Source organism: Lactuca serriola, chromosome 1 (assembly GCF_051521515.1).
Source record: "Lactuca serriola cultivar US96UC23 chromosome 1, Lser_US96UC23_V15, whole genome shotgun sequence".
In the NCBI taxonomy this organism is placed as follows: Eukaryota; Viridiplantae; Streptophyta; class Magnoliopsida; order Asterales; family Asteraceae; genus Lactuca; species Lactuca serriola.
The window spans coordinates 45,512,654-45,527,397 of NC_136408.1; positions in this window are offsets into that span (position 1 = coordinate 45,512,654).

Here is a 14,744-nt window from a genome sequence, read left to right on the forward strand (position 1 = left end):
TAAGGACTTAAGCACACTTTGGTGCTCTTTATGGTGTTTATGGCCCAAGCATCTCCTTGGACCGTGAACACCTCTAGCCTTGTGTTCTTGACACATTTTCTTGATGTTTAAATGTAATACTAGCTTACAATCACTCAAGGATGGAAGTACTTACTATAATGAAGCTTGATTTGAGCTAAAAGGCCAAGAACACTTAGTGTGTGTTCTTGGTGTTCTTGGTGTTTTGGAAAATCTAGACAAAATACATAAATGATTGGATGAATAGATGTACAAACACTAGATTAAGTGTTTTACTAACTTGAAATGGTTAGAATACTTACAAGATTGAAGATTTGGAATTAAATCTTGGATGATACTTGAAAGAGTTTTTGGAGTTTACTCTTTTGACTATTTGGGGAGTAAACACAATAACTAGACTTTTGGGGAGTAAACTCATACATAGGCATGATTTCACGGTTTTGGGTGATTTCTCAACCCAAAACATAAAAGTTTGGTCGGGTGTTTCTAATACGCGAAGTGTTTGTGGTTTTTAAAATTCAAAACCTGAGACGGCACTTTCTAACACCCATTCGTTTAAAAATAATATTAAAATAATCAAACGAACTTTATATTTCTTAAAAAAAAGAAATAATGTCATTAACTTATGACATGTAGTGGTTGACTTTTAGGGTTTGACCAAATGGAAATTTCGGGTTGTCACATCATCCCCCTATTAAAGGGAATTTCGTCCCGAAATTAAAGTCTACACAAATAAAGTAGTTACACATAACTAAGCAAAAAGATGAGGGTATTTCAGTTTCATTTGATCCTCACGCTCCCAAGTGTATTCCGGTCCTGGTTTGGCGTTCCAGCGGACCTTCACAATCAGGATACGGCTTTGCTTTGTCTGCTGACCTCTCGGTCCATGATCTCTACTGGTTCTTCCATGAAGTTGAGGCTCTCGTTGATCTTGATCTCGTCGAGTGGGATTACAAGAGTCTCGTCTGACAAACACATTTTCAAGTTAGATACGTGGAATGTAGAATGTACGTTATGAAGTTCGTCAGGTAGATTGAGTTTGTAAGCTAGAGGGCTGATTCTTGTGAGAATCTCGAAAGGCCCTATGTATCTTGGATTTAGCTTTCCACGCTTTCCGAAGCGTATCAAGCCCTTCCAGGGTGAGACCTTCAGTAGAACTCGGTCGCCCACCTGGAATTCCAACGGTTTCCTTCGCTTGTCAGCGTAGCTTTTCTGTCGGTCTCTAGAGGCTTTCAATCGTTCACGGATTTGAACGATCTTCTCTGTCGCTTCCCAAATGATCTCTGGACCTGTGAGAGTGCTTTCGGGAACTTGTCCCTTAGCTAACTGGGTATCACCCACCTCAGCCCAGCACAGAGGGGGTCTGCACTTCCGGCCATAGAGGGCCTCGAATGGAGCTGCGTTTATGCTCGTGTGATAACTGTTGTTGTAAGAAAATTCGACAAGGGGTAAATGGGTATCCCAAGCTTTCCCAAAGTCAATCACACAGGCTCGCAACATATCTTCCAAGGTTTGGATAGTTCTCTCACTTTGCCCGTCGGTCTGTGGATGGTAGGTTGTACTCATGTCCAGCCTAGTTCCTAGGAAACTTTGTAATGACTGCCAGAACCTCGAAGTGAATCTACTATCTCTGTTCGAGATATTAGATAATGGAACATCGTGCAGTCTTACAATCTCCCTAATGTAAGTTCTTGTAAGTTTCTCCATCTTGTCTGTTTCTTTGATTGGCAAAAAGTGTGCTGACTTGGTCAGTCTATCGACGATGACCCATATGGAATCAAGTCCACCCGTCATCTTGGGCAACTTGGTTATGAAGTCCATAATGATCCGCTCCCACTTCCATTCTGGTATCCCCGGTTGCTGTAGAAGACCGGAGGGTTTCTGGTATTCAACCTTGACCTTTGCGCAAGTAAGGCATCTACTCACGAAGGTAGCAATTTCTGCTTTCATGTTAGGCCACCAGTATAACTTTTTAAGATCCAGATACATCTTATCTGAACCCGGGTGGATGGAATAACGAGTGTTGTGAGCTTCCGTCTTGACCAGGTCTCTGAAGCCACCGTGTTTCGGTGTCCAGATCCGATCCATGAGGTATAAGGCTCCGCCACCCTTGACTTCCAAGTTCTTATCCATCCCTCTAAGGGATTCACCAGCCACGTTTTCAAGTTTCAAAGCGTCGAGCTAAGCCTCCTTAATTTGCGTGGACAAGTGTGAATGGATAGTTAGAGTCAAAGATTTGACTCTACGACTAGCATATTCTTTCCGACTTAGGGCGTCGGCTACTACATTGGCTTTACCCGGATGATAACGAATATCGCACTCGTAATCACTGAGTAGCTCGAACGATCGTCTTTGTCTCATGTTGAGCTCCTTCTGGTCGAAAATGTATTGTAGACTCTATTGGTCTGTAAAGATCGTGCTTTTTGTACCATACAGGTAGTGTCTCCAGATCTTCAGAGCAAACACAACTGCTCCTAGCTCAAGATCGTGGGTGGTGTAGTTGACCTCATATGTCTTCAGTTGTCTCGAGGCATAGGCTATGACTTTACCTCGCTGCATCAGAGCACTTCCAAGTCCTTGATTTGATGCATCGCAATAGACAGTGAAGTCTTCTATCCCTTCGGGGAGGGATAGTATTGGTGCGGTGCACAAGGCTCGCTTGAGCGTTTGGAACGCTCTTTCTTGTTTCTCTTCCCAGTCAAAGGCTACGCCCTTTTGGGTCAGTGTTGTAAGAGGTTTCTCTATGCGGGAGAAGTTCTGAATGAACCTGCGATAGTAGCCAGCCAGACCTAGAAATTGACGAATTTCAGTAGGTGTCTTCGGTGCTGACCAGTTCTCAATGGCCTTGATTTTGGAAGGGTCCACGTGTATTCCCTCTTCGCTAACAACATGGCCGAAAAATTCAACTCGTCGAATCCAAAATTCGCACTTGGAGAACTTCGCATAGAGCTTCTCCGCTCGCAATGTTTCTAAGACTCTACGGAGATGCTGACTATGTTCCTCCTTACTTCGAGAGTAGATAAGTATGTCATCTATGAAGACAATGAAAAACTGATCCAAGTAAGGGCGACACACCCTATTCATCAGATCCATGAATACTGCGGGCGCGTTTGTTAATCCAAATGGCATCACTACAAACTCGTAGTGCCCATAACGATTTCGGAAGGCTGTCTTGGGAACATCCTCCTCTAACACTCGTAGTTGGTGATATCCGGATCATAGATCTATCTTCAAGAAGTAGTTGGCTCCTTGAAGTTGATCAATAAATCGTCAATGCGGGGCAAAGGATAACGATTTTTAATGGTAAGCTTGTTGAGTTCTCTATAGTCGATGCACATGCGAAACGATCCATCCTTCTTCTTGACAAACAAGACCGGTGCTCCCCATGGTGAGAAGCTTGGTCGAATGAATCCCTTCTTGAGAAGTTCGTTAAGCTGGCTGGAAAGTTCCTGCATCTCGGCCGGTGCCAGACGATAAGGAGATTTGGCTACGGGGGTAGCTCCTGGCACTAAGTCGATTCTGAACTCGACTTGGCGTTGTGGTGGTAAACCGGGAAGTTCTTCTGGGAAGATGTCGGGAAAGTCGCGTACTTCGGGGATTTTCTGAATGTCTTTCACCTCTTGACTTGTATCGACGATGTGCGCGAGAAATGCATGGTATTCCTTCCGCAAGCACTTCTGGGCTTGAATGCACGAAATGATGCGAAGGTTTGTACTAGGTTTGTCGCCATAGATAACTAAAGTTTCATTGTTAGGAAGGTTAAGACGAACTGCTTTTTCAAAGCATAAGATGTCGGCGCGAAGAAGACTCAACCAATCCATGCCGATGATAACGTCGAAACATTTAATTGGGACTGGCATGAGGTCTATTTTGAAAGTATGGCTATCTAAAGTTAAGGTACAACCTACGTATATGCAGTTTGTACTCTTTGTTTTCCCGTTAGCCATTTCTACCGTGAATGAATTATCTAATGCACATGGTTTTTGTTTAAGCAGGTGTGCAAATTTGTGACTTACGAAACTTCTCTCTGCTCCACTGTCGAAAAGTATGCAAGCATATGAGTTATCGAGGAGGAACGTACCAGTAACTATCGTAGGATCAGCTACTGCTTCCTCGTAGCCCAAGGCCATAACTCTTCCTACTCCTCCAGCCATCCCCGCTTTAGGGCAGTTCCTCTTGTAGTGGCCCACTTCACCACAACCATAGCAAGTTTGGCCCATACCGGCGTTAGGAACCTGGGCGGCTTGAGTTGTTGGAGTCTTGCAGAAACAGGTTGTGTGCCCCTTCCTGTTGCAGTTAGAGCACTGCGTCTCCCTGCAAGGTCCGTTGTGGTGGAAACTACACTTGGTGCACTTCAGGAGAGTTCCAGCATATGTTTTTGCTGGTAAGGGGTTCGCAGGGACAATGGGAGTTATTGTGGCAGCATTGATTGCCACAAGTTGTTGTCTCTTGGAGGATTCTTGCGAAACCCCTCTTTTCCTCTTAGTCCACCCCTTCTTGTTGTTGTTGACCTTTTGTGGTACGGGTGTAGGGATTGTTGGGTTCTGAGGTTTCCTGTGATCTATGAGAGATTGTGCCAGTTCCTTGGCACTATCGAAAGTGATAGGCCTGGAAGCTAACACACTTGACTGGATCTGGGGCAATAGTCCCCAAATATATCTCTCTATCTTTTTGCTCTCGAGAGCAACTATATCAGGGCATAGGTTTGCCAGATCACAGAACCTATTGGTGTAGGTTGTGATGTCGGATCCAACCATTTGTAGACCCTAGAGTTCCTGGTCGAGTTTTTGTACTTCACCTCGAGGACAGTACTCTTTCATTAGCATGTCCTTCAATTTTTCCCAGCTGATGGAATACGCCACCACCAAAGTCAGATACTTAACATGGCCGTTCCACCATGATAGTGCTCTGTCGGAGAAGGTACAAGCTGCAAACTTGACCTTGTTTCCCTCCTAGCAAGCGCAGATTTCAAAGACAGGTTCCATCTTTTCAATCCATTGCCTTAACACCATAACCCCACCACTACCATTGAAGCTGCGGGGTTTGGTGTTCATGAAGTCCTTATAGGTGCATTCCCGAGGGTGTCCATGGCTTTCGCCGTGGTTCGAGGGAGGTGCACCTGTTCCCGATCCACTAGGGGCAGGAGCGTTGATTGCTGACACAGCAGCTGCAACTGCTGCTGTGAAAGCTGCCTGGAACATATTGGCATCGAAAGGTGTAGGTGGTTGAAGAGGTTGAGGTGGTGGTGGAGGTGGTGGTATCGGTGTTTCGTTGTTTGGGTTACGCCTGGGATTTCTTCGTGGCGGCATCTTTAACTATACGTTTAAAAGATGACGACATGGATTAGAATAATTGAATAATGAATGTGTCTCATGGACTAACTCCCCATAGTCCAACAACAAAATGAATAGTATGACTAAATGAAGATGGCAACATTTGGATAATAATTTCCATATGATTAGATATCTGTCAATAATACTGGAATTACAGATGTAACAAGTTCGGGAAAAATGGCCTAGAAGTAGGCCTTACATCAACCAAGATGGGAAAATTTTGACAGAATTTAGACTAGATCAAGACCTAACAGGTCTAAGATTTATAAAGATAGGAGATTAGACCAAAGTTTTTACATAAACTAGGTTATATCCAAAAGATGAGTCGTCAAGATTTTATCGGCGACGAGAACTGCTATCATGAGTTCTTGATCCCGACAGTAGACGTTCTATGTCCCTTATACGCCTGTCCGCTCTCACTTGTTGAGCTTGAAGTTCTCTAACTTCAGCTTGAGTTTCAGCAAGTTCGCTCTGCATATTTGCATTGCGGACCAGAGTCCTTTCATGAGCAGACTCTAGTTGGCGAATGTGGACCGTGTTAACGCCAGAGTTGGCGTCAACCTCCAAGACTTGATTGATAGTTGCTTGAGCCATTATCATGTTCCGAGAAATCCTACGCACCACGATTGGTAGGACTCTTTCAGCAGAACCTCCTTCCGTGAGGTTGTAGAAACTTCGGTCTCCATTGTAGGGAATGGGCTGACCTTGTTCCTGGCTCCATGTATTCAAGTCCGTGGCCCATAGAGGTATGGGTCCTTGAAATGCGGGACGGGGGTTCAGGTTTGGGTCTTGAGCAGCTGGAGGTAGGTTGTTGACTTCAGGCTCCGAGTCAGAACTATCGGAAAAACCCTCAGCATGATGATCATCCAAAGGGATTTGGTGATCATCTTCTGGTTCTGCCTCTAGCCAACCAGCATTTCCTTAGTTTGGGAAGTACGGATCGCCATGGTGAAATCCATCCATTTTAATCTACGCGAGAAAAGGGATATAATATATAGCTAAATAGACGAACCGACTAAGATAATTACAGTAAGACCAAATACCCCTATGGTATTTCTTTATGGTTGTGTTGGTAAGTTTTTAGACTTGTTGACACATCACAACCATTCTTAGGAATATGCTAATCACTCCTTGGACCAACATAGTTGATCAGGCTATGCCATTCCCAAGACTGACCATATATCCCCAGGCTTACTTGTGATATTCAACAATCGTAATACTTTTGTTCTTGTCATTGTGACACTAATTTTAGTATGAATGCAGGCACGTATACTTACTTAAATGTTTTATTATTTAAAAGTATAACTCTTAGACAGAGTGTTTTAATCCCAATTTATTTATAGTTAGTATATCTTTTATGGGTTGATATACTATATTCACTATAAACAATGCTCTGATACCAATCTGTCACACCCCAAAACCGTGAACGGCGGAAACGTTCCGGGGTGGAGGACGTCATGTACAGTATCACAACAGTGTAAAGTAGTAAATAAGCAACAACATCATCCATTGCATTATAAGTAAAGTTTTAATACATGTGTGTTCTTTGATTGTAATAAGACACCAAAAATATACAATCAAAATAAAAGACGATACTTGTCTGTGCCCCGTCTTCTCAAAAACCTGGCCATCGTACCTGTCTACTAGTGACCTGAGAATACAAGTTATTTTGAAAGAGAGTATCAGCTTAAGCTGGTGAATGCATAAGTATTTAAGTGTCATTGTCTTGTTTTTTTTTGAAAAGCTGTTATGAATGTCATGTAAATCTTTAAATGAAAATGTTGATATAAGTATGAAAAACCCTAGGAAATCCCTTATTTCCTATTATTATGAGATGTAGTCTTCTACCAAGACCCGAATGTTTTGTAAGTAAAATGATAGTTTTTCCTTTCTATTGATTAGTACTAAAAGTACTTAGTCTAACTCCTCGTTTATGTGAATGTATCAAAAAATAATGTAACTAGGAAAATGTACTAATGTAAGTGTTATCCTTTGGTACCAAGACTAACATGACATCGCGGTAAGCGAAATGTATAACCTAATGAACATCCGAAGATTATCCAATTGTCCTATGTAGCAGCAGCAGGGGGTAGGAAGGGTTAGTCCCGTAATCGATGTTCCTAATATAAGTATTAACCGTAGACATCCGTAGATGTTCATCAACCACTGGTGCTAATCAGCTGGGATTCGGAATGGTTAGTCCCGTCTAGATATCCCATTGAACTGGGATAGGCAGGACAATTTACACAGAAAGTACTAATAAATCATCCTCGTAACTCTAGGTGCATGTATCCATGTAAGTGTATACAGGAAAATGTATCTATGTAAGGGTACACATGTAATGTATTCATGTAAGCGTGTTCATGTATCATGTAAGCATATGTAAATGTACTCATGTATCAGGTAATGTACCGGTATAGACTCATGAATGAACTGACTCTTGTATGATTCCTTGTAATAGGAATAATGTTTTGTATCTTCTAACTATCTCTATGATAATTAACTAAAAGGTAATTGGTTGTTCAAGTAGATTTATACACCCTTACTACACAAGAGTGTGGGAACTGAATGAAAGATGAAAACTATAACATCAATACATATATAAGAACATAAGTGTATAAGAATAGTTTTGTTCAAGAAGGTAAAAATGGTTTTGTAAGACATCTAAGAGTTTTGAACAATAATTAACAATGACTTGATGTCATTTTAATATACATTTCAAAAGTAATACATTTGATAACAAGTATTTTTAAGATAGAAAACCATTTCATGCATCACATTTTGTAGTATGTGAAATCTGCTGAATGAAAACACAGTTATAAAATACATATGGATGATTTAAGAACATGTTGTTTTCTACTTGTATTCCCCCCCCCCCCCCATCAAAGCATTTAAAATCACTTAAAACATGGATTTAGGGGTATGAACTCACCTGTAGATGGTGGTTTGGATGAACTGAATGATGTAGGATAGCTAGGTGACAAGTGAGGACTTGTTTACACTCAATGATCCTAGTTAACATATAATCACACATATATGTACCCAATTAGACTTTAAACACTAATTGACAAAGTTAAGAGATCCCAAGGTATGTAAAACACCTTATTTAAGTTCTACAAGCCATAAGGATTGCATCTAAGTGCTAAAGGACCTTGCCATTACGTTTGGGGCTCAAGGGTAAACTCCCTTGGAGTTTACGGTGTTCATGACCTTGACATAATGAGTTTATGATCGTAAACTCAGATTTTACGGTCGTAAACTCCTCTTCTTTTTTACCATAAGTTGTTTTGAGGATTTGCAAGTCCTTAAAGGCATTTCTACTTGGTGGTTTGGACTTTGGAAGGGACTAGGGCAACAAAACACCCCATACTAGGTGTTTACGGCCTTATGGTCATTTCTACTTTGGTTTACTACCGTAAACCCTTATGGAGAATGGTGTTGCCAAGTTTTCAAGTCCTTAACACAATTAGGTAAGTGTATGTGCTAGTTTCTAAGCCTAAGGAAGGAAAATGACCAACTTATACATACTTTAGGGTGTTTACAGTTTTGGGAGATCCCTAGACCGTAAATACCTATAATTGTGGGTTTTTGATGTTTTTCAAGGCTTAGACACATCAAAGGAAGGTTAAATCAATTCAAGGAAGGCTTAAACATCAAACTAGAGCTTAGATAAGGACTTAAGCACACTTTGGTGCTCTTTATGGTGTTTACGGACCAAGCATCTCCTTGGACTGTGAACACCTCTAGCCTTGTGTTCTTGACACATTTTCTTGATGTTTAAATGTAATACTAGCATACAATCACTCAAGGATGGAAGTACTTACTATAATGAAGCTTGATTTGAGCTAAAAGGCCAAGAACACTTAGTGTGTGTTCTTGGTGTTTTGGAAAATCTAGACAAAATACATAAATGATTGGATGAATAGATGTACAAACACTAGATTAAGTGTTTTACTAACTTGAAATGGTTAGAACACTTACAAGATTGAAGATTTGGAATTAAATCTTGGATGATACTTGAAAGAGTTTTTGGAGTTTACTCTTTTGACTATTTGGGGAGTAAACACAATAACTAGACTTTTGGGGAGTAAACTCATACATAGTCATGATTTCACGGTTTTGGGTGATTTCTCAACCCAAAACATAAAAGTTTGGTCGGGTGTTTCTAATACGCTAAGTTTTTGCAGTTATTAAAATTCAAAACCCGAGACGGCACTTTCTAACACCCGTTCGTTTAAAAATAATATTAAAATAATCAAATGAACTTTATATTTCTTAAAAACAAGAAGTAATGTCATTAACTTATGACATGTAGCGGTTGACTTTTAGGGTTTGACCAAATGGAAATTTCGGGTTGACATAGTATATTTGTAGAATTGGCACCGTATATATCGATCCTTAACGACAACGCATGTACTAGTATATGCAACGTCGGAGTAGCGAACACAACAATAACCGATGGCAATGTTACAAGTGAGAGTCACACCTCAGTCAGTGCATTGGTTCGTGTCAGTCACATTAGTAACGAACGAGATACTTACCTTGGGGTTACTGATGAATATATATAGACCCATAAGTAGGAAGTAGTGTAATAACAATTACAAAGGTGATTAAGAGGAGAGTAATTGTTAATGATTAAAATGAAATTAATATTATCTTACAATATTATAGTTATCTATGAAGTAATAACCATTTACAACAATGAATAATGGAGTGTAACTAAATGTAAAGGCTCTAAAGAAGAATAATATTTGAGAATTATTGTGATGTTTATATGATGTATATGATCCCATGCTATGTGAGTGTTTGAATGCATGTTTATATGATGCTTCGTTCGACCCATTTGGATATGTACGTTCCATAACACCGTACTTATGGTTGACTCACTTAGCGTTGTTGCTCTTACATTGCATTGGTACAGATAGCATGATTTGATGGCTTGGTAAGGATGGTGACTTTTGGGTAGTTACTTTTAGTATATCTACAGTGATGATACCACTTTGGACATGTCGTTGAGTTTTTATTTACATTTGGTTTTGAGAACTTGTTTGGGTTGGTTTTGTGAAATTTAATTCCGATGAAGGTTGTTTTTGGTAATAAAGAACATTGGTCATGTTTTCATAATAACTAAAAATAAGACCTCTGCTAATGTATTCTGGTTAAAAAGTGTTTAAAATAAAAAAAAATAGTTGAAAAATCACGATGTTACATGAGAACAGCAAGGAATTTCCATCACTAATTATCATTATGTTGAGAAGGTCCTTAAGAAATCTAGTTGTTCAGATTGCTTGCCTTTGAGTACTCATATGGATCCAAGTATGAAACCTATGCCTAATATTGGTCAAGCCGTTTCACAACTTGAACATTCGAAGGTCATAGGTTGTTTGATGTATGTTATGACCATCAAAAAGCCTGATATTGCATTTGTTGTAGGAAGGCTAGGTATGTTTATTATTAATCGTAATGCTCATATTGGAAAGCAGTAAGGCTGGTAATAAAGTATCTTAAGAAAACCATGGTGTATGGTTTGACTTATATATGGTTTTCTTCAGTCATAGAAGGTAATAATAATGTTAATTGGATGAAAAACATCTAATACCACCCATTTACAAGTGGTGGTGTGTTTCTTCTTATAGGAGGTGAAATTTCTTGGGCCTCTAAGAAGCAAAATGGCATCACAAACTTAACTATGGAATATGAATTTGTAGGCCCTATAGTTGTTATTAAGGAAGTATTATAGCTAAGGAATTTCATTTATGAATTTCCTTTGTGACCATAACCAAATTCACATTTCTAAACACTATATTAGTGTTTCCACTTTAGCAAGGGCCTACATTAAAGTGTATAATGAAAATTCGTGACATTTAGATGTTAGACATAGTATGGTATGTGAGTCTATAACTCACGAAATCGTTTATGTTGAATTTTTTTCAGTCTCAACAGGATTTAACTGTTCACTTGACATAAAGCACTTGGTAAATAAGTCAATGATATGGATGAGTTTAAGGCCCACTTTATATCTCTTTAGGTGAGATACCCCATTCTCTTACAATATTAGAAATTCAATTCAATGTGGAAAACTCACTTCTGGAGATTTAAGCGTATTTGTTTACATCATCCCAAGGTAAGGGCTTGTACTTGTTGACTTAAGGTATGTTGAAGTAATCTCTTAATATTGATGATGATATTACTAAATTCCATTGCTTAAAAGGTATGATTTAAGATCTTGTTAGTTTAAGAAAACATTGCAGCTTTTTTTTGTTCCAAATTGTTCAATTCAAGAATTTTATATGGTTGTTTGCATTAGGAGTTTGGAAGCCAAAGAACAACAGTCTTATAACTTTAATTATGTAATAAATGGTGATCATCCTGTAACTTTCTCCTCTAATCAAACATGATACATTGTTTTTGTGAATTTCCTACATGATAAATCCTCATAGGAAAGCAAAAAATGTACATGATTCCTACCAGTTAAATTGTTATTCTTTTATTCTAATTAAATAGTAAATTTTGATATATATATATATATATATATATATATATATATATATATATATATATATATATATATATAGGGTTAGGTTATTTTGTTTTCACTATCTATTGTGTGCATGTATGACTGATTCTGGACCAATCATTTTAGTTATTTTAAAAAAGTAATTAATGCATATTATATGTTGAAGATATAATAGGTATTAATTACATCTTCAGCATTTAATAAACATTAATTACTTTCTTAAAATAACTAAAATGATTGGTCCAGAATCAATCATGTCAGTCCATTTAAAAATACATCCACTTTAAGATCATAATCACTTATTCTTTTAATCTAATGATCAAAATTTTGTTACACATTCACATACTATTTGTTAAAAATACAAGATCCTTCCACACACACACACACACACACACACACACACATATATATATATATATATATATATATATATATATATATATATATATATATATATATCATGGAAAGATCAATAGAAAATGCATAAACTTCAAATAAACCCTAAAAACCATAGAAATACATAAAAAAAATACTTTAAGATATCTATTTTTTAGACTTTACATACCTCAAAGTCGCAACTTTTTATTCAAAATCGCTGAAAAAAATAAAAAAAAAAACTTTCTTCAACAAATTGGTATAAAAAGTTGCGATTTTTAGCCATGTAAAGTCAAGAAAAAAAAATTAGATATCTCAAAACATTTTTTTCTATCTATTTCTATTGATTTTCTAGGTTTTAGAGTTTCCAAAAGTTTATGCATTTTCTATTATATATATATATATATATATATATATATATATATATATATATATATATATATATTGTAGAGAATAAAAACCTTTAATCTATGAAGATCGATTAGATCTTGAAGTATATGAATATAAAACAGTAAGAACGCAATAATAAGAACAAGAAAGCTTGAATCAAACGTGTCGAATGATTAAACAAAATCCTCAGAAGAGCTCGATTAAGAACATCAACTGTAGAGGATTAGAAGATTACAAGAACGATTAAAGAAATCTGTTGTACTCTGGATGAATCGCTATATCGATAATCTCTAAATCGTTAACCTAATATGCATGCAAGCATTAACTTATATACAATACATAAAAGGCTCACGGTTGGACAGGCCCAAACCGGAGTGTACAAGGCTAAACTATCGAGCCCAAAAGACGCAACATCAAAACAATCTTCAGCCCAACAATCTCCCCCTTTGCGTCAATTTGGAGCGAGACCTTCACTTTTTACTTGGGCCGGCAGCTGAAGCTGGTACCTTCTTCTTCACGGTGCTAAACAGACACTTGGTTATGGAGAGGATGGTCTGTCTAAACCGGATGTACCAATTGATCATATCATTGAAGTACTTGATGTCATCAGCCGAATTCTCTTTACACCGCTTGATAATAGATAAGACGTGCTCCAAGTAAGCTGTGGTGTAAAGATGCTTGTCAGCTAAAGCGAAGAGACATTATTGTCCTTCGGCTCTGGTGAACATTACTGAGTTATGCCTCGGATCAATCTTGCCCATTTGCATTTGGTTTAGATCACTGGCCGATCCCACAGGTGCTATCTTTGGTTTCTTCTTAAAAACTGTGGTGACCTCCTGATCCATTAGGGCAACCTCCATGATGTAGCAAGCCAACATCCTTTTGACATGGTCTATGATGGGACCATATTCGGCTTCATCTGTCAGAAGGATATTGTACAGGACAATCCAGTCATGGGGGTTCAGATTTGGCAGATCCGCCAGGGAGATAATATGAGCAGTTCTTGCTGATCCACGAATGAGCTTGAACTTAACGTTTGTGAATCTCCCCACGGCATAAGGCTTCAGCACCCGAACGTTTACAATCTTCTGGGCGCTCCAGGTAAGATATTGAGGGCGAGCGGCCTCCAGGTAGAAGTCAATGAGCTCCCTGTCAAGCTCATCATTCGGATGCGGGACTTCAAAAATGTTAGAGAAGGCGTGGAAGATGAACGCCTTTCGAGTCAGCGACATATCAAACTGCGAATCGACAGTGTTGTTGCAGTCGAATGATATAACCGGCTCGAGCCATAATATGCTTGGAGTTTCTATGGCCTCTTTTATCATACGATCCCTGGTCCAGGTAGGGAAGAGCATCTTTCGGCTCTCAAGGAGATCGTGGGCTTCTTTTTGCTTGCGTTCGGCTTCTTCAGCCTCACGCGCCACACGACTGGCATCGTCTTCAGCATTGCGACTGTTCTTTCTTTTTAACATGTCAGCAATGGTCTCCTTGTCTTCATCTTCATCTTCATCTTCCTCAGCTATGTTTTTGCCCTTGTTCTTCACACCCGAACCCGAAGCATGACCAGTTGGAGGTTGTTCGGTTGTGTGCGTAGCTTTGGAGGAAGGAGGTGGTTTCGATCCTGTTTGCTCATATCCCCCTTGTTTCGGAATGGACACGAAACTCGGTAGGCCTTCGATTTTGCTGAGAAGGTCCATGGCTGGAGAGAGCTTTTCAGCGAGGGTTCGCCTCACCGAATGGTTTAAGATGGGGTTGTGTGCTTCCAGGATGTTTGATAATGCTGCGTGGACATCCGAAACACACGTTTTGATCACCTCCCTTTCGGATCGAAGAGCTTCCAGTTGTTGTTGGGAGTTGTAAAGTTGCGTGCTCTTGACCTTGAGGGCTGTTGTTTTGTTCGCCAGGACGTCCATCAGAGAATTCTCAGCTGCAAGATCCTCTTGTAGCTTAGCTAGGCGGGCATCGATGGAGGCACGAAGTGCCGAGTTGTCGTCGCTTAGATTTTGGCATAGGGCAGCGAACGAAGTCAACTCCGTTGAGACGAACTTGGCCAATTGCTGAACAATTGGTTCCAGAGTTGTCTTGGTGGCGTCGGCGCTTTCCTGCAGGGA